The following is a 19,506-nucleotide window of genomic DNA, read 5'->3' as shown; positions in this document are numbered from 1 at the left end:
AATAGTGTGGTAAGCTCTTTGTGTAGTCATTAACATTTAATAAAGCACTATAGAACTGCAGTCCTTATAACTTATTATTCCCTGTTATATATTCTTCTTAAAGTATATTATTTCTTTTCTTTCGTTTGTCAAGCAATTTTATTATGTTTACATTCTTGTCTTTTCATAGTCACAGTTAATATTTAATAATAAGCTATTGCACTGTTCTCTTTTGCACTACCACCATTGCACACCCTCTACCATAGCACCTTATCCTGGTCATTGCATCACATGGTCAGTCCATACCAGACCTTTGGAATCACTTCACAAAACTGTTAACTCTTTACATTTCTGAGAGTGAGTATCATGTATGTGAGATATATGTGTGTATGTGTTTGTTGTGTTATGGTTGTCTAAGCTACTGGATGCCTAAAATCTCCCTCGGGATGAATAAAGTATCTATCTATCTATCTATCTATCTATCTATCTATCTATCTATCTATCTATCTATCTATCTATCTATCTATCTATCTATCTATCTATCTATCCATCCATCCATCTTTGAAAGCCATGATGTCTCTCTCTCTCTCTCATGGGTGGGCCAAATTCTTTGGGCGGGCAAAGCAGAGAAAGGGGAGGTAACCTTTCCCCTTATGACCTCATAAGGAGAAGATTCCTGATTGGTCCATCTGAGCTTTCATTTTCTCAAAGGCAGAGCAGGATACCCAGGGCTCGGTTTACACCTATCACCATTTCTAGCCACTGGGGGACCATAGGCAGGCTGGGGGAACGCATATTAATGTTAAAAAAACTCATAAAGTGACATTTTCATGCCCTGTGACCTTTTAAAGATTTTATGGCATAATTCCACTAATTTCTATTGAAAGCCATGAATTACAGACAAAATATGCTTTAGGTTCAAGTAAGATCCATGTATCACACTGTGTAACATCCAAAACTCATTATTGCTTCTGATCATAACATCCAAAACAACAAGTCAACTTTACCTTCAACTAAACTTCAAACTGGCCCAACACAACCATTACACAGTCTAGTTCCCCCAAGTTAGTTTACAGTCTACATATCCATGCCGGCACCATATGTAGGGCCCTCCTCCATCTCCTGCTTTACCCCAGAAAGACTGTTTTTGGACATCGGGTCCATATGACCAAGTTGAGGCATGCGTTGGCATTCTGAGTGCCTCCATGCTGCATGTGTTTGAGCAGACTGTCACTGGACATCTGGTGATACACAGGGATGAGCTTCTTATGAATCATTCAAAAGACCAATATTTAGAACATTGGAGAAAGCAAATAAAGTAGACTCAATAGTTATTAACAGATTATCTACACACTGTTAGAGATACAAAGAAGAGACGGATCCTGACTAAATACAGGCTCAGTGACCACCAACTGGGTCAGACAGACAGGTCAGAGAGAGAGACAGGCTCAGTGACCACCAACTGGGTCAGACAGACAGGTCAGAGAGAGAGACAGGCTCAGTGACCACCAACTGGGTCAGACAGACAGGTCAGAGAGAGAGAGAGACAGACTCAGTGACCACCAACTGGGTCAGAGAGAGATGAACATCCTCCTCCACTGTGAAAAAGTATCTTCACTAAGAGATTTACACTTTGAAAAAATAGTCAAAAATAAACCTTCTCAAAGTTACCACCAGAAGAGAAGCTGGTAGTTCTCCTAGGAGAGGTGACAGCAGCTCCTCTGACAGCTAAATATGGCATTTCATCATCTGCTGTCTTGGTTTGTAATCCCCTGGTTTGTTTTCTTGCTAATTAGAACTAATTTTGTCTTCTCTGAGATGATTTTTGACGCACTTCTTTCGACATTCTGAACTATCGCAGAAATTACTTTCACGATTGGTTGGTGATAAAAAGGAAATGACCGTATTTGGATCCGGAAGCATTGCACAGGAGAGAGAGAGATTTCCAACAGTATATGGGATGACAGGGGGAGCACAATGGAAATAAGTTTGTAACTTTCTTGTGTTATCTTCAACAGTTCTGATAAATGTACAATGTCACTGTGATGGTATCTTGTTATGCATTTATTTCTTTTACTGTCTAATAAATCAAATCAAAAAGGGTGAAGACAGTGATCGCGGAGCAGCGTGATGATTTAGAACGACTACTTTTGTTGAATTTAGGCGAAATCTACAAACGCAAACAGACAAAGTGTAGTAAAATAAAGACCTAAATGTGTATTTCAGACTTTTTTCACCACATGTCTGAAAGAAGACATGTTATTGAATACAAATAGCCCAAAATCTCAAAATTCACCAGTGAAAAGAAAAAAAAAACATCTTAAAGAATGAAAATTACCCAGAATGTATGAATGGTTTGTGTTATTTTAAAGTTACCATGGAATTTCTAACCAAGTAAAACTGAAGCAAGTTTTGAACATTGTCCCCATTCATTCGAAGTTTGGGAAACATTTTTTAATATTTATGAAATTATAAAAGTTATGAAGATTTCCTTCCATAATAACATGTCTGCAACTGGCACACATTTTCCTTCATTTTGTCATAAATTATTGTATGAAGAGTTAAAATTGTGAGTGAGAGCAAGTCCAGGTTTTAAAGGTTATACCATGGTCTGGGTTAGGGCTGGGACGATTCGTCGATGTAGTCGACTACGTAAATGTGTCGACACAAATAATTTCCGTCACTAAATAAATAAAACTTGCATGCAAATTAATTAATGTAATGTGGAACTACTGTTAGATATGCGGGTTCTAGGGACACCTGATCTGTAGCTCTGCCTTAGCTCTGAAGCTAGCCGAGCTGCTCCGCCTACATGCAGGTTTTTGTCAGGTCGACGGTCCAGTGAGTGAATCAGAGATAGCAGCACGAAAACACGAGTATGGCGAGTGGTGGCGACCCTCAAGAGTTCCCTGCCGGCCTCTTTCAGATCGCAAGTTTGGCAAAACTTTGAGTTGTCCATTGTCAGGTATTAATGGACGACGGCGAGGCAACGTCGGGCATTAACCCTTACTTCACTAACTCTCTCTCTGTTTGTCTGTTGCTATAGAAACGGAGAGGAGGAGAGGGACCCAAACATCAACACTGTGACAAATCCTTCACAACATCTGAATATTTAAAGATTCATCAGAGAGTTCACACTGGAGAGAATCTACACAGCTGTGATCAATGTGGGGCAGCTTTCACACGACAGAGTCACCTGAAAAACACATCAACGCATTCACACTGGAGAGAAGCCTTACAGCTGTGATCAATGTGGGAAAACTTTTACTCAGCGTGGTGACCTAGAAAACCACCGACGTGTTCACACTGGAGAGAAGCCGTACTGGTGTGAACAATGTGGGAAAACTTTTTCAGAGAGTGGTAGCCTTAAGAAACATCAACGCGTTCACACTGGAGATAAACCTTACAGCTGTGATTTTTGTCGTAAAACCTTTTCTGAGAGTAGTAGCCTTATGTTGGGGACCAAGGGTTGGTTAAACAGCGATTTGGCTCAACTTGAATTGACTGCGAGACAAAGGATCGTGGCCTACATGTAAATTCCAAAGCCAGTTGCACCAAACTCCTAGAGGCTGCTACTTGGAAGCAGAATCTCAAGATGGAGAAAGTGCATTTAACACGTGTGGGACAAGGCAGACTGGCGGTGAGACAAAGAACTGCTTCACACCTTTGACCAGGTTGCAGTTTTCCCATTGGCCGTCGGGTCTTTGAATGCACCACCCCGCCACTAGGAGGCGGGGGAACGATAAAAGCGTTCGGCGTTTGTGCTTCTTCGCTTTTCCACCGTGACTCACGTCGCGAAAGGAAGCACTCTAGTCCGGACTAGTAAACTAGAAAACCAGCATCATCTCGCTGGCCGAGTTTCGAGCTGGTACAAAGTATATTGGCCTGATATACAAAGGGGATCCGAGGAAATACTTTGTCGAAGTATTCCTTCATCTGCAGCGGGCTTAATCAGCCTGGATTTAAGAAAAGGACTGTTCTTTTTCTTGTTTGGTCGACCTGGAATCCGTTTTTCGTTCTTTTGCTCCTGACGAAACGGATTGTTAAGCTCTTGCCAAGAGACTTAACTGACAGACAACGCACAGTAAGGAGGCTTTTACACAGTTCTGGGCAGAATATTAGAACTAGTGCGTTTTGTTTTGTTACTAATGAGCAAAGGGTTAGCTACCGCTGTTGCCATTAATGTGATCTGATTGTAATCATGTATGGGCCATATCTGGTTATTAATCTGTTCTGTGAATATATAACTGATCATTATATCGTTTGATTTATGTTGTGTTAAGTAGCTGGGTTAAAACCGTAATTGCTATCTGCAAACTCCTTTCAGGAGTTTTAATTACTGTCTGCGATAGAATCGCGAAAATCAGCTGCTAGCTACTGGAGTGGTTATAGTGACGTTTCCCTCAGCAAAACCAAAATTCTCAGTCTGTAGGACAGTGGCTGAGGGGAACTAGGTCATTATCAATATCTTAAGATCAGAAGTGCCTCTTTTCTTTACTCTCCTTCTCTTTCGTCCTTTACTAACACACACGCACACACCGACACAGGCTAGCCGCAAATTACCAAGCTAACGCGTAGCTTCACCGTGGGATCTCCCTACGTTCGGACAGAGCTAAAACAGGGACTAGCTACCAGATCGGCTAACCGTGCCCGTTGCCTTAGCAACCCCGGCTTCTTCAGCCCTCTCACACGACGCAGCACCACTACCGCCCTCTTGAGGCTAAATAGTTTTGTGCAGCTCACAGGAGTAGCCATCTTTGGAGTTGTTTTGGTGTTTAGAACTACACTCCGACACCGCCCCCTCCTTTGTCACTTACTCTCTCTCTCACACACTCACACACACACAGACACAGACGTGTCCATGACACATGCTGCTTTGTTTTTGCTTTGTTTTTGGTTGTGATATTATAAAAAGGTATATGAGTTTAGTTTAGTTTATATGAGTGAAGTTAATAAATCTTATTATACTTAATTAGCAGTTGCTTGTGATTATTTGTGTACTTGTAACAATTGCTGGTCGATCAGGTCCGTTGCTTGGATTCACACCTTCCTTTATTTCCTTTTTGAAAGGATTTACACAGAAATGAGACTGATCCACAGTTTGATTATTGGTCCCTGACTAGCAGGGTGGTGCCCCGTTTTGATTGTTTGTCGATTTGATAAAGTTATTAATAACCATATTCATAACTTTATTAATATTGATAAAACATCTTTGATAATTTGCCAATGATCAAATCTGTACCCTAAGGGAATCCTACACTTAAAAAACACCAACGTGTTCACACTGGAGAGAAGCCGTACTGGTGTTAAATATCACCAGCTCATTCACACTGCCTCGTAGTGAACATGTTTCCGAGCCAAGCTGTTTCCTCCTGTCTCCTCCTCATGCCCTGATAGCTGTGTTGTTATATTCTGATATTCTCTCCACATTGAAGGCTGACCAGCAGTAACTTGATCTTCTCAACACCATGGATGTTATCCTGGATACGACTACATATTACACTCCCTCCCTTTTGAAGGGATTAATTTCACTCAAAATTAGCTTTTATTCCTGTAATACAATATGTTGAGTTCAGCGTTCAACTGCTAACACTATTTAACTAATGCTGCAACGAAGGAGTATTTGTTATTAATTAAAATAATCCCATCACTGTTTTCTAAGGTGATGTTAAATTGCTGAAATATTTAGTTTATTGTCCTTTAAGACGAAGAAAAGAAGCAAATCTTCATAACTAGAAAGCTTTAATCAGAACATGTCTGCTGCTGCTTAAAAAATGACTTGAACAGTTAAAAGGCTCGTTGGAGATGAGCCAGATCTGCGCAGAATCAATCACCGGCGATCGCCGCCCAATGCATGCTGGGTAGATTTGTGTCCGACTTGATCCAGACTTGCTCTGATGTCATGCACACGTGGACAACGATAACCTCACGAGATCAAGGCGGCCGCAGTTTTTAGAGCCAGACGCTGCAGTTGCTCTCCCCGACTGCAAGACCCAGGCGGACCCAGGGGCATGCTGGGAAACACCGGCCTCTCAGCTGATCTAATAGCTGATTGGTTCAGAATCGACTCAACATGATGACGTTTTATATAAACTGTTTTATAGATTTTGATTTGGAGGGATTATAACTGCTATGTGTCTGATTTAAAGGCTTATTGTGTACAGAACACATGTTGTGAGGCTGATAGTGATGTTTAGAAGTCAGAGAGACTAAGGGCTAGATTTATCAAGCCGTTTGCGCCTGTTTCCAGGCGCTAATTGGTCGCAAAGACGGACGTAACCGATGCGGGCTATTTACAAACGGGGCGCACTTGGGTAAAATCGCAGATTGCCTGCCACATAAGCGAGAAGAGACAAGTTGCGCTTTCAATATGCGTTCGTGGGAGGGTCATGGGGAAAGTGGGAGTTCCACCCAAAAAGGTGGGAGGATAAGCGCAAAGTGTCCCTAATTATATATTCCGTGGTATTCACAAAGACTGTCAGTAAGAGCGCGCCTCTATTCTGCGGGGGAAATTCTCCGCCTCTTTAAAGCAGGTCTAAACCAGCCGCAGTCGAGTTTCCTCGTAGACCTTTATGCTGCTGGTGAAATGGCAACAGCAATCTGAGCAAGACGAAGACATAGGCGAGGCTGAAAATATCGTTAACACAAGAATCACACTTTGTCAGTGAACACAACATCATTTAGCGTTACAGATCAAGCAGCCATGCAATATTAGAGTTACTGGAAGAAATCAAAGATGAAATTGAGTCTCCCACTCAGCGTTCACATCCCATTCCAGCAGTTGTTAAACTCCTCGCTACATTACAAATATTGGCATCAGGATCATTTCAAACAGTCATAGCATCAGCAGTGGGAATATGGCAGTCTGCACTCAGCCATATCATAGCAACAGTAGCGCTTTGCCACAGCGCAATCTACGGTATAGTGGGCGGAGAAAGACGCTGATTGCCTGATGGGTGTCAGGGTTGATGAATACTACGCAAAATGTGGAAGCATAGCGTGCGCTATTACTGAACTTGCATAAACAGACGTAGCGCAAACTGCGCCAGTGTTAGTAAATCAGGCCCTCAATCTGATCAGATTACAGATCATCTACAGTCTGTTGGTGATTAAAATCAGCAACAGATCACATGTAGAGCATTCTGACAGCTACTCTGTCATAATAAAAACAACTGGAGACTGTGTAGGAGCTGATATATGGGTCTGATAACATTTTATTAAATCAGAATCGGACCACAGTGTTTCTGTCACTTCCTGTTCAGCCTGAAGGCTGCTGGAATCAGCTGGAGACTTGAGAGCTGCTGCCTGCTCTCGTCCACTTTACAGTCGAGGTGCAGTTCATCTCCAACGAGCCTAATCAGTCCCTCCAGAAAAACGCAATTATGCGATCGCATAATTCAATGCATAATCAGCCAAAGCCCGCATATTCATGCAGGGACCGCATTTTTTCAAATATGGCGCACTTTCGCCACATAAATTGCTGATTTCCGTGCAAAATATACGGTGCTTGAATGATTTCATAATCCCCGCATTTTCGTTGCAAGAAAGTCACATATATCTTAGCAGAAAGTTGAAAAATGTTTGCGTTTACTTCACACAAGAGCAGCCATTTTCCCCTGTTGCCATGGGAATGTAATGAAGTGACGTAATTACCCAACGTGAACATCATCGAAAAGCAGGGTGTTGGAGGTTGAATTTACTCAGAGTCTCTTAAGTTGGTATCCAATCAGAAAGCTATCTTAATATCTGATGTTTAAGTGCTCCTGCTGTCTATATTAATAACGATTTTTAAAAGTCTGTGTCTTTTGTGTCTTTTATTTCCCTCTTTTTAGACTATTACTCTTATTTTTACTTTCATATTATATTATTTGTATATATTTCTGTATTTAATTTTTTTACTTATTGCAATGACTGAATATCTGTAAACTATTTTTGGAAATTAAGTTTAAAAAAAGCAGGGTGTTGGGGGAATCACTTTTTCTTCTCTTTTTCATCAAACCGCAGTTTTTGCAAGTTCCCGCAATTTTTGCAAGTTCCCGCAATTTTTGCAAGTTCCCGCAATTTCATCACATAAAATTGCATAGATATCCCACATATTCCATTGCATTTTTTAAGAAAACGTGCCGCATAATCAAGGATTTTTGCCCGCAAAAAAGTAAAGTGACTGTCCTGATACAGAATTAAGCTAATGCTAGCTTGTGTCAGGTAAAGTATTTGTTATTTCAGTAATTAGTAATACCTCAGTAAGATGCTGAATATGATGTTTGTTATGTGTGTTACTGAACAGTTTCTTTAATTGTGGATAGACCATCTGGTTGTATTTGAGGGGAAGGTTGCGAGCTTTTGGCTAATTCTGACATTTTTAACCCATGTATAATCATTTGTTTTATTAATTTGCTCTGTCCTCTTCTTAAATAAACTGAATAGAATTGAACTTTCACATTAGGTTTCTTACTTTTCTATTACAGGAGTATTCTTCTTTATGACTCCATATCATCCTTCAGTTCATCACAAACATTCAACATCAGCACACATCTGGAGATACATATTTTTCATTGGACAGGAAGGGAAATAAATATGTCAAGATCAGTTTATTATAAATGTATGTCTCACATTTGAAATTCTGCAGAAAATGCTTGTGAATGCTGAAAAGCTAAATTACTAAAGCTGAACTAGATTGCTGGCTTTAATGTGTGAGAAAAGTTGGAATGATTTAAATGTATAAAAATGTTAAATATACATATATAAATAACAGCAAGAATGTATTATTCAAAAGTGGAATATTTTAGGGTTCTCTGAAAGTCTAGTGTAGTATGTTGAAAAAATGTCATAGTATAGTACAGGGGTCGGCAACCTTTTTGATATGAAGTGCCCTTTTCAAAATGTCTTGTTTATTAGTGTGCCATGTCAACATTAAGTTTAATTATGACATCCCATCAAAAGGTAATATCCAGGGAATCTGTAATTTTATTCCATAGCAACATTTGATAACATTCATTTCTCATAATCAGGACCTTGTAATTATTATTATTATTGTATATTATTATTCTGATTATGGAAACATGGTTTTAGTATGCAGTGGACAGATTAACTAAGCTCAGACCTCAGCCCTCCTTTCTGCTGTACTATCATTCAATAACCTTATTAGCTCGGGGTAAAAACTATCCCTGAAACGTGTTGTGCGCTTTGGGATGCTCTGCAAACGTCTCCCTGATGGGAGGAGGGAGAAGAGATGGTGTGCAGGATGACTAGAGTCCTCCATAATACCTGGGGCCTTCTTAGTGCAGGATGACTAGAGTCCTCCATAATACCTGGGGCCTTCTTAGTGCAGGATGACTAGAGTCCTCCATAATACCTGGGGCCTTCTTAGTGCAGGATGACTAGAGTCCTCCATAATACCTGGGGCCTTCTTAGTGCAGGATGACTAGAGTCCTCCATAATACCTGGGGCCTTCTTAGTGCAGGATGACTAGAGTCCTCCATAATACCTGGGGCCTTCTTAGTGCAGGATGACTAGAGTCCTCCATAATACCTGGTGCCTTCTTAGTGCTGCTTTGCACTAAAGGTTTTGGAGCGGTTCAAGTGGAACCCCGATGATGTTAGATGCAGTTTTGACCACCTTTGTCAGTAGATTAAGGTCATGTGAAGTAGCCCTGACAACCACACTACAGTGTTGCCTGTCAGTATACTCTCAGCTGTACAGCGGTACAAGTTCTGTAGCATGTAAAGGGACATACCGTATTTCTTGAGACATCTCAGGAAATAAAGCCTCTGATGTGCCTTCTTAATGGCACAGCTGATATGGAAGGACCATGAGAGGGAGTCTGAGATGTGGATGCCTGTGTGTGTGTGTGTGTGTGTTTGTGTAGTTGCACTTGTATGTCTTGTTTGTTCTTGTTGATTATCTTGTTGTCTATTCCTATTTCTACTTCTGCTTTTTTAATGTGTATGCTGTTTTTAATGTGAAGCACTTTAAGCACAAAAATCTTTACTTTGACATTAAGCAAAATAAATGCAGATGTAAAAGTCTGTGTTAGCTGCTAGTGAAAGCTAACCCTATACCTGCTATAGAAACTGCCTCAGTATTGTGTTTCATAATATAAAAAAGTATTTTTTTTAATTTAAAAAAAAGTATTTTTCAAAGTTAATCTTTCTCTATTTTTGTAGGTCATCATTAACAGTAAGTACCTGCATTGGAACAAAGTGTGAGAACATCTTCAAGTGTTAAAACATCTTAACTTATTCTTTTGACCGTCAGTAACATGTGTATTTAAATTAAAATCAGTGGGTGGGATGTCTGTTAACTTCAGAGACAACCCCTTTCTGTCGGAGGATATAAGAATGCAGATTATTTCATTTCATTTCTATCTAAACATTCTTCTGATTTTCATCGTGTCAGAGTTCTGCTCTTCTTCTTCTTCTTCATCATCTTCAGACTTTGTGCAGTTTAGCTTTTAACATTCAATCATTTTTATTGAAAACAATTCAACCAAAAGACAGCAGTTCCTTCACACCTGAGCTTTCTCCACCAACTCTACAGTAAGAGAAAACTAAAGACTCTGGCTCCTAACATTAGTTCTTGTCACTTTTTGTTTTCAATGTTTTTGTCAACTTGTTTCTTGACTCTTCAGTCACTCTTTTGAAAAAGAATTTCGAAATTTTTGCCACTTTTTTCTATGTATTTTTCAAGATTTGTGATTTCTTTTGATGTTTGTCACTCTTCGACATTTTTGTTGCATTTGTGACACTGTGTTGACCCTTTCTAAAACCTTGAAGTTAACTGTAATGTAAAGTAGTTAAATGTGATGTAATGTAGTTAACTGTGATGTAATATAGTTAACTGTGATGCAATGTAGTTAAATGTGATGTAATATAGTTAACTGTGATGTAATGTAGTTAAATGTGATATAATGTAGTTAAATGTGATGTAATATAGTTACCTGTGATGTAATGTAGTTAACTGTGATGTAATGTAGTTAAATGTGATGTAATATAGTTAACTGTGATGTAATGTAGTTAAATGTGATGTAATATAGTTAACTGTGATGTAATGTAGTTAAATGTGATGTAATATAGTTAACTGTGATTTAAAGTAGTTACATGTGATGTAATATAGTTAACTGTGATGCAATGTAGTTAAATGTGATGTAATATAGTTAACTGTGATGTAATGTAGTTAAATGTGATATAATGTAGTTAAATGTGATGTAATATAGTTACCTGTGATGTAATGTAGTTAACTGTGATGTAATGTAGTTAAATGTGATGTAATATAGTTAACTGTGATGTAATGTAGTTAAATGTGATGTAATATAGTTAACTGTGATGTAATGTAGTTAAATGTGATGTAATATAGTTAACTGTGAATGTAATGTAGTTAAATGTGATGTAATATAGTTACCTGTGATGTAATATAGTTACCTGTGATGTAATGTAGTTAACTGTGATGTAATGTAGTTACCTGTGATGTAATATAGTTACCTGTGATGTAATGTAGTTAACTGTGATGTAATGTAGTTAACTGTGATGTAATATAGTTACCTGTGATGTAATATAGTTAACTGTGATGTAATGTAGTTAAATGTGATGTAATATAGTTAACTGTGATGTAATGTAGTTAAATGTGATGTAATATAGTTAACTGTGATGTAATGTAGTTAAATGTGATGTAATATAGTTAACTGTGATGTAATGTAGTTAAATGTGATGTAATATAGTTAACTGTGATGTAATATAGTTAAATGTGATATAATGTAGTGTGTTTGTTATCATGTGATATTCCAGGTATACCTCCTGTTGCTGACTCTAGAACTCATCTCTCTCCTGTCATTCAGGTAAATATACTTTATATTATTATTCTGTCTTAAAAAGTTCATATTTATTTATATTTTCACTTTATTGTTTGGTTTGTGTGTCTAACGTCATCTCACTCCATCAGGACTTTATGGATTTCTTCTACAGAAAGAAATCTGCTGAACCTGTATATGAAATGTATTTAATTCTGTGTGTTGTTATTGTATGGTGTACACGTATATTATAATCTTTTTTGGGAGTTTAATTTTTTACATTTTTTTTTATTATTTTTTTAAATGTATCCTTTATTTTACCAGGGAAAAGAATCACATTGAGATTACAATCTCTTTTACAAGTGAGCCCTGGCCCAGAAGGCAGCACATAAAGGATCCACTTTAACAGACAGACAGGGATAGACAGGAATAATAATTAAGAAATTAACAGAGAAAATCACATTTTAAAAAGAAGTGCAGACATGTTGATGTATTGGATTTAGGTAGGACTTGAATTCAGTATGTGAAATAAAAACCTGCAGTTTTAGCTGATATTGCAACTCATTCCATGAATTTGGAGCACTGTAACTAAAAGCAGTTTTGCCAATCTGTTTTAGTTTGTGGAACATCATACAGTATGTATCTACTTGGTCTTAGATTGTATTCAGATCTACTAGGTGCTAAAAGTATAGTTAAATATAAAGGAGTGTGTCCAGTTATTGATTTGTACACAAAGGTCAACCAATGTTTGAGCCTTCTTGTGTTGAGTGAGGGCCAACCAACCATTTCCTATAATACACAGTGATGGGTAAAGTACTTTGCATGCATTATAAATCTACAATCTAAGATGTGGAGTGTCTGTAAAACACATCTCCATAGTCTAAAACTGGCAAAAAGGTAGATTCAACCAGCTTTTTCTTGAAACTATAAGTGGAAAAGCATTCAAGTCATAGTATAGCATGTCGGAAAAAAGTCATAGTATAGTATGTCGAAAAAAATCATACTATAGTATGTCAAAAAAGTGGAAAAATGTCATAGTAGTGAATATATGTTGAAAATGTTGAAATAAAAGTCATAGTATAGTTTGTCAAATAAAGTCATAAAAAGTCATAGAATAGAATAGTAAGTAATAGAATTCCTTTTATTGTTATTACACATGTACAACCAGATTGAAGCAACTCCTCTTCCAGTGTCAACATGTACGTAAGAGAAATATAAAAACATGGAATAAAATAAGTAGTGCAAATGAAAAAAAGGGGGGGGGGGGGTAAGGTACACAGGTCTGAGACACTATATACATATATAAAAATAGAAAGATAAATATGGTTTGTATACAGTGTGATACGCAGTGTGAAATAATGATACTACACAGTAATGAAATTGCACAGAATTATCAGCTTTATCAAAAGCCTCAGGGAGGGGGGAGGGCAGCATGTCCAGGGGGGCTAGGTCTCTGCTGGTCCTCCTCAAGTCCACAATGATCTCCTTTGGTTTCTTGGTGTTCAGAGCCAGGTTGTTCTCTGAACACCAGGCTGCCAAGTCCAGGACCTCCTCTCTGTAGGCCGCCTCGTCTCCAAACAATAGTTTAAACACCAAGGTGGTTCATATTTTATTACTTTATCATTTCAAGTATTCATGGTAAGAAAATGTGTTTCAGAGTTTATTAAACACACGTTTTCATTTGTCTTCAGGGTCACATCAACCACATCCTGGGCCTCTGACAGCCGGCCAATCACAGTCCTCTCCTAAATAGTCATAGCATAGTTTGTTGAAAAAAAGAAAGAAATCAAAGTATAGTATTTTTTTTTTTTTTTTTTTTTTTTTTTTTTTAAGTCATAGTTTGTTGAAAAAGTCCAAAAAAGTCATAGTAGAGTATGTCGAAATTTTTGAAAAAATGTCATGGAATTGTATATAGAAAAATGTCATAGTAACATGTTTATATTAATAATAGTCTGTGTGTGTGTGTGTGTGTGTGTGTGTGTGTGTGTGTATGTGTGTGTGTGTGTGTTTGTCTGTGTCTGTGTGTGTGTGTCCAGGCCATAGAGAGGGGTCTGGTGTGTGTGTGTGTGTTTGTGTGTGTGTGTCCAGGCCATAGAGAGGGTCTGGTGTGTGTGAGTGTGTGTGTGTGTGTCCAGGCCATAGAGAGGGTCTGGTGTGTGTGAGTGTGTGTGTGTGTGTGTGTGTGTCTCTGGTGTGTGTGTGTCCTACTCTGCAGCCATCAGAGACTCCACCAGGAGGCGCTACACCATCACCACCGCTGTGTGTCTGATGGAGCGCGCGGGAAGGGGCGGCGGCCTCTTCTGTCCCAACCCACTTCCTGTCCCTGTGACAGGGCCGTCCTGATTGGCTGTGTCCTGACTCCCCTCTTTGTGTTTCAGAGTGTGCGATCCTGTCCAGCTGCGAGAAGGTTGCTGATGATATCTGCAGCATGTTCAGTCTGAAGTCCTAAATAATAATATAATAATATAATAATGTCTGTGTGTCCTCAGAGGGCCCTATGACATCACCAACCTGCATCCTTCCTATTGGTTCAGACACAAACTGTAGTCTTCAACAAAAACTACAGTACTACAGTACTCGTCTCCACCTGTCGATCTGTTGTTCTACACACAGGTAATTATTATATATATTATTAATATTATAATAAAGCTGGACGATAGAAAATGAATTTGTTTCTGAAACATATTTGATTGTGTGGCGTTTGTTGTTGTCAGAAACCAGGAAGACGGCGAGCGGGATCGTCTACACCGTGAAGAGCTGCAGCCATTGGCCGCCTGCAGACTGTAAGCCCCGCCTCCATCACTTGAGACAGAACAGCAGCTGGTTAATGAGTGATAAATGTTCCAGCTGTGCTTCTGTGTTTCTACCTGACCAGGTGAAGCTCCCGCAGCCAAAAGAGCCAATCAGCTGACGGAGGGACAGACAGCCGAGGAGGGCGGGGCTTCTGGACACATTTATTATTCTTACAAACTGTTCATTTAATTCAATTCAATTCAATTCAATTTTATTTATAGTATCAAATCATAACAAAAGTTATCTCGAGACACTTTACAGATAGAGTAGGTCTAGACCACACTCTGTAATTTCCAAAACCCCAACAATTACAGTAATTCCATCAAGAGCAAGCATTAGCAGTGGCTATTGCGACAGTGGCAAGGAAAAACTCCCTTTTAGGAAGAAACCTCGGCAGACCCAGACTCTTGGTAGGCGGTGTCTGACGGGCCGGTTGGGGGTGTGATGAACAGTGGCGATAATAGTCACATTAAAGGTCACAGTGACTTCGAAGGTTATCGTGGAAGTTCATGTCATAGCAGGGCACATCGTGTCATACTGAGTAGTGCTGTCCCCTATACCGTTCTTGAAACACCACGAGTCAAAAATTCAGTCAAATGTTTTATTTTTTAAATCAGTGTGCGCGGTACAAATGCTGCACTCTGATTGGTCAGCACCGAAGCAGGGGATGATGTCATCAAAATAGAGCTCTGCAGTACATTCAGTCAGAAATATAAAAATATAAATCTTCAAACAGGAAGCTTTCAGAACCATTCAACAAAGCCTTTTCCACATGACTGGTTGTAGAAACTCAGTCCCTTTTAGAGACCCAACAACCATCTGAATGGATCAACATCTCAAACTGTTTAATCATCACAATTCATTCCATTAATATAAGACATATACATCTACAAATAGGAAGATTTCAGACCCTTAAGCAAACTCTCTTAAACATCATTAAAATCTAATTTCAACTGGTTTTTAACTTTAGTGCCTTTTAGACAAAAAACAAACGATCTGAACGTACTTTAGATTTTTAAGAAACAACATTCTGTTTCTGGAAACAATCTAATGATTCATTATTCAATGTTCTCAACATAAATAAACCCATCTTACCTCTGAGTGTGTAGAGGAGACAACATTAAAAACAGTGTAAGAGCCCTTTAGTGTTAGCATTGGTTAGCTGATATTAAACTGATGGTGTGTTAAAGGACGCGTGGACATCTGACAACTGGATTGATCAGCAGGAGTATTAAAACAATCTGATTGGTCCTTTCACTGGCAAGGCCATGATGACGTCATCCTGCAGGAGAGGACTGTGATTGGCCGGCTGTCAGAGGCCCAGGATGTGGTAGATGTGACCCTGAAGACAAATGAAAACATCTTTCTTTTTTTAAGAATATTTTTGGGGCATTTTAGGCCTTTATGTCTATAGGATATCTATTTAGACATGGAAGGGGAGTTTGAGGGGGAATGACATGCAACAAATGGCCGCAGGGGGAGTCAAACCCACGGCCGCTGCGTCCAGCAGTAAACCTCTATACAGGTGCACCCGCTCTACCAGGTGAGTTAACCAGGCACCCATTTACCATGAATACTTGAAATGATAAAATAGAAACCACCTTGGTGTTTTCAACTATTTTTTCAATATACTATACTATGACTTTTTTCGACATTCTATACTATGATTTTTTTTCAAAATATTCAACATACTATTAAACTGACCTTTTAAAAACTATGACTTTTTTTCAAATTTTTTTTCAAAAGTTTCTACATACTATACTATGACTTTTTATTCGACATACTATGACTTGTTTTCAAAATTTTCAACACACTATGGTATGACTTTTTTTTCAACATACTATGACATTTTATGCAGTGTTTTCAACATAGTATACAATGACTATTTTTGTTTTTTTCCGCCATACTATATTATGACTTTTTTTCAACATGCTATACAATGACTTTTTGACATGCTATACTTTGACTTGAATGCTACTCCTCCCATGTAATTTTAACTACAGACATCATCCAAACCTTAAACTATTCATAAACATGTTGTATTCAGCGTCATATCTTGTCTGTCTGCCTTTCTATCTACCTGCCTTCAAAAGAAATTCAGCCTTGGTGCAGAATTACAGCCATTAGAGCCAGTCTTAGGATGTGCCATTTCTGTGTCTGTAGCTATTGAGGAAGACAGAGGTGGAGCAAGATGGAGGGCGTGGGGGGGGGGGCCTTGACCAGCTTGCGGCCACGGTTGTAGCTCTATTTCCTCATGGGCCAAATTCTCTGGGCAGCTGTGGGCGGCGGGCAAAGCAGAGAAAGGGGAGGTAACCTTTCCCCTTATGACCTCATAAGGAGAAGATTCCTGATTGGTCCATCTGAGCTTTCATTTTCTCAAAGGCAGAGCAGGATACCCAGGGCTCGGTTTACACCTATCACCATTTCTAGCCACTGGGGGGCCATAGGCAGGCTGGGGGAACTCATATTTATGTTAAAAAACTCAAAGTAAAATTTTCATGCCGCGGGACCTTTAAAATATTCTGCATCTTTTATTCATTAAGAATCTTTTTACGACTTCTATTTCTACTTTTTGAACATAGTGAATATATATTCATTGAAATTAAAGCCGGCAAATCTGTTTAGCATCACCTTTTACAAAAAATGTCATACAATGTATTATTGATCTTTTAAAGACATTCATATTAATTAGAACCATTTTCACTCTTGCACATTTTCCTACAACCTCACCTTCTTACACATTGAAGCCTGCAATTCAATGTAATGACAGCTTTTCAGAAAACTCTAAAATATTCCACTTTTGTATAATACATTTTTGGCGTTATTTAAAATTTTTACTAATTTAAACCATTCCAATTTTTTTCACTGCTTTACCTTCTTACATATTAAAGCCAGCAATCTAGTTCAGCTTTAGCAATTTAGCTTTTAAGCATTCACAAGCATTTTCTACAGGAAATGCCTCTCTACTTACTTTTCAAAAGACAGTTTTTCCCTTCCTGTCCAATAAAAACCAAGTCTCTTCAGATGTGCGTTTATGTTGAATGTTTGTGCTGAACTGAAGGATTATATGGAGTCAAAAGAGTGTCGTAAAAAAGAATACACCTGTAAAACAAATTAAGAAACTTAATGTGAAAGTTCAATTCTATTCAGTTTATTTAAGAGGACAGAGCAGATTAATAAAACAAATGATTATACATGGGTTAAATTAGACAAAAGCTCGCAAACATCCCCTCGAAACTAATAAGATTATATATATATATATACAGTGCCTTGCGAAAGTATTCGGCCCCCTTGAACGTTTCGACCTTTTGCCACATTTCAGGCCTCAAACATAAAGATATAAAACTGTAATTTTTTGTGAAGAATCAACAAGTGGGTCCCAATTATGAAGTGGAACGAAATTCATTGGCTATTTCAAACTTTTTTAACAAATAAAAAACTGAAAAAGTGGGCGTGCAAAATTATTCAGCCCCTTTACTTTCAGTGCAGCAAACTCTCTCCAGAAGTTCAGTGAGGATCTCTGAATGATCCAATGTTGACCTAAATGACTAATGATGATAAATAGAATCCAGCTGTGTGTAATCAAGTCTCCGTATAAATGCACCTGCTCTGTGATAGTCTCAGAGGTCCGTGTAAAGCGCAGAGAGCATCATGAAGAACAAGGAACACACCAGGCAGATCCGAGATACTGTTGCGGAGAAGTTTAAAGCCGGATTTGGATACAAAAAGATTTCCCAAGCTTTAAACATCCCAAGGAGCACTGTGCAAGCGATAATATTGAAATGGAAGGAGTATCAGACCACTACAAATCCCGGCCGTCCCTCTAAACTTTCAGCTCATACAATGAGAAGACTGATCAGAGATGCAGCCAAGAGGCCCATGATCACTCTGGATGAACTGCAGAGATCTACAGCTGAGGTGGGAGACTCTGTCCATAGGACAACAATCAGTCGTATACTGCACAAATCTGGCCTTTATGGAAGAGTGGCAAGAAGAAAGCCATTTCTTAAAGATATCCATAAAAAGTGTCGTTTAAAGTTTGCCAAAAGCCACCTGGGAGACACACCAAACATGTGGAAGAAGGTGCTGTGGTCAGATGAAACCAAAATCAAACTTTTTGGCAACAATGCAAAACGTTATGTTTGGCGTAAAAGCAACACAGCTCATCACCCTGAACACACCATCCCCACTGTCAAACATGGTGGTGGCAGCATCATGGTTTGGGCCTGCTTTTCTTCAGCAGGGACAGGGAAGATGGTTAAAATTGATGGGAAGATGGATAGAGCCAAATACAGGACCATTCTGGAAGAAAACCTGATGGAGTCTGCAAAAGACCTGAGACTGGGACGGAGATTTGTCTTCCAACAAGACAATGATCCAAAACATAAAGCAAAATCTACAATGGAATGGTTCACAAATAAACATATCCAGGTGTTAGAATGGCCAAGTCAAAGTCCAGACCTGAATCCAATCGAGAATCTGTGGAAAGAACTGAAAACTGCTGTTTACAAACGCTCTCCATCCAACCTCACTGAGCTCGAGCTGTTTTGCAAGGAGGAATGGGCAAAAATGTCGGGCTCTCGATGTGCAAAACTGATAGAGACATACCCCAAGCGACTTACAGCTGTAATCGCAGCAAAGGTGGCGCTACAAAGTATTAACTTAAAGGGGGCTGAATAATTTTGCACGCCCAATATTTCAGTTTTTTATTTGTTTAAAAGGTTTGAAATATCCAATAAATTTCGTTCCACTTCATGATTGTGTCCCACTTGTTGTTGATTCTTCACAAAAAAATTACAGTTTTATATCTTTATGTTTGAGGCCTGAAATGTGGCAAAAGGTCGAAAAGTTCAAGGGGGCCGAATACTTTCGCAAGGCACTGTATATATATATATATATATATATATATATATACGCAGACACCACATTGGCCGCTGCTGTTTTTTGGA

General features: G+C 38.8%; 1 long non-coding RNA gene and 1 pseudogene across 1 annotated transcript in view; both read left to right on the top strand.

The window, feature by feature from the left end:
• Window positions 1-19,506, top strand: part of LOC120572791 — a 363,596-nt pseudogene that overhangs the window by 173,811 nt on the left and 170,279 nt on the right.
• LOC120573045 overlaps window positions 3,517-19,506 on the top strand; it is a 17,658-nt gene continuing 1,668 nt past the window's right edge. Inside the window, exons 1-2 of the long non-coding RNA XR_005641619.1 lie at window positions 3,517-4,063; window positions 10,264-10,266. This is a non-coding gene — a long non-coding RNA (uncharacterized LOC120573045). The remainder of the gene's footprint in view (window positions 4,064-10,263; window positions 10,267-19,506) is intronic.

This window comes from Perca fluviatilis, chromosome 14 (genome assembly GCF_010015445.1).
Source record: "Perca fluviatilis chromosome 14, GENO_Pfluv_1.0, whole genome shotgun sequence".
In the NCBI taxonomy this organism is placed as follows: domain Eukaryota; kingdom Metazoa; phylum Chordata; class Actinopteri; order Perciformes; family Percidae; genus Perca; species Perca fluviatilis.
Note: the sequence above shows the minus strand (reverse complement) of the source record. Positions and strands in the feature narration are given on the sequence as shown.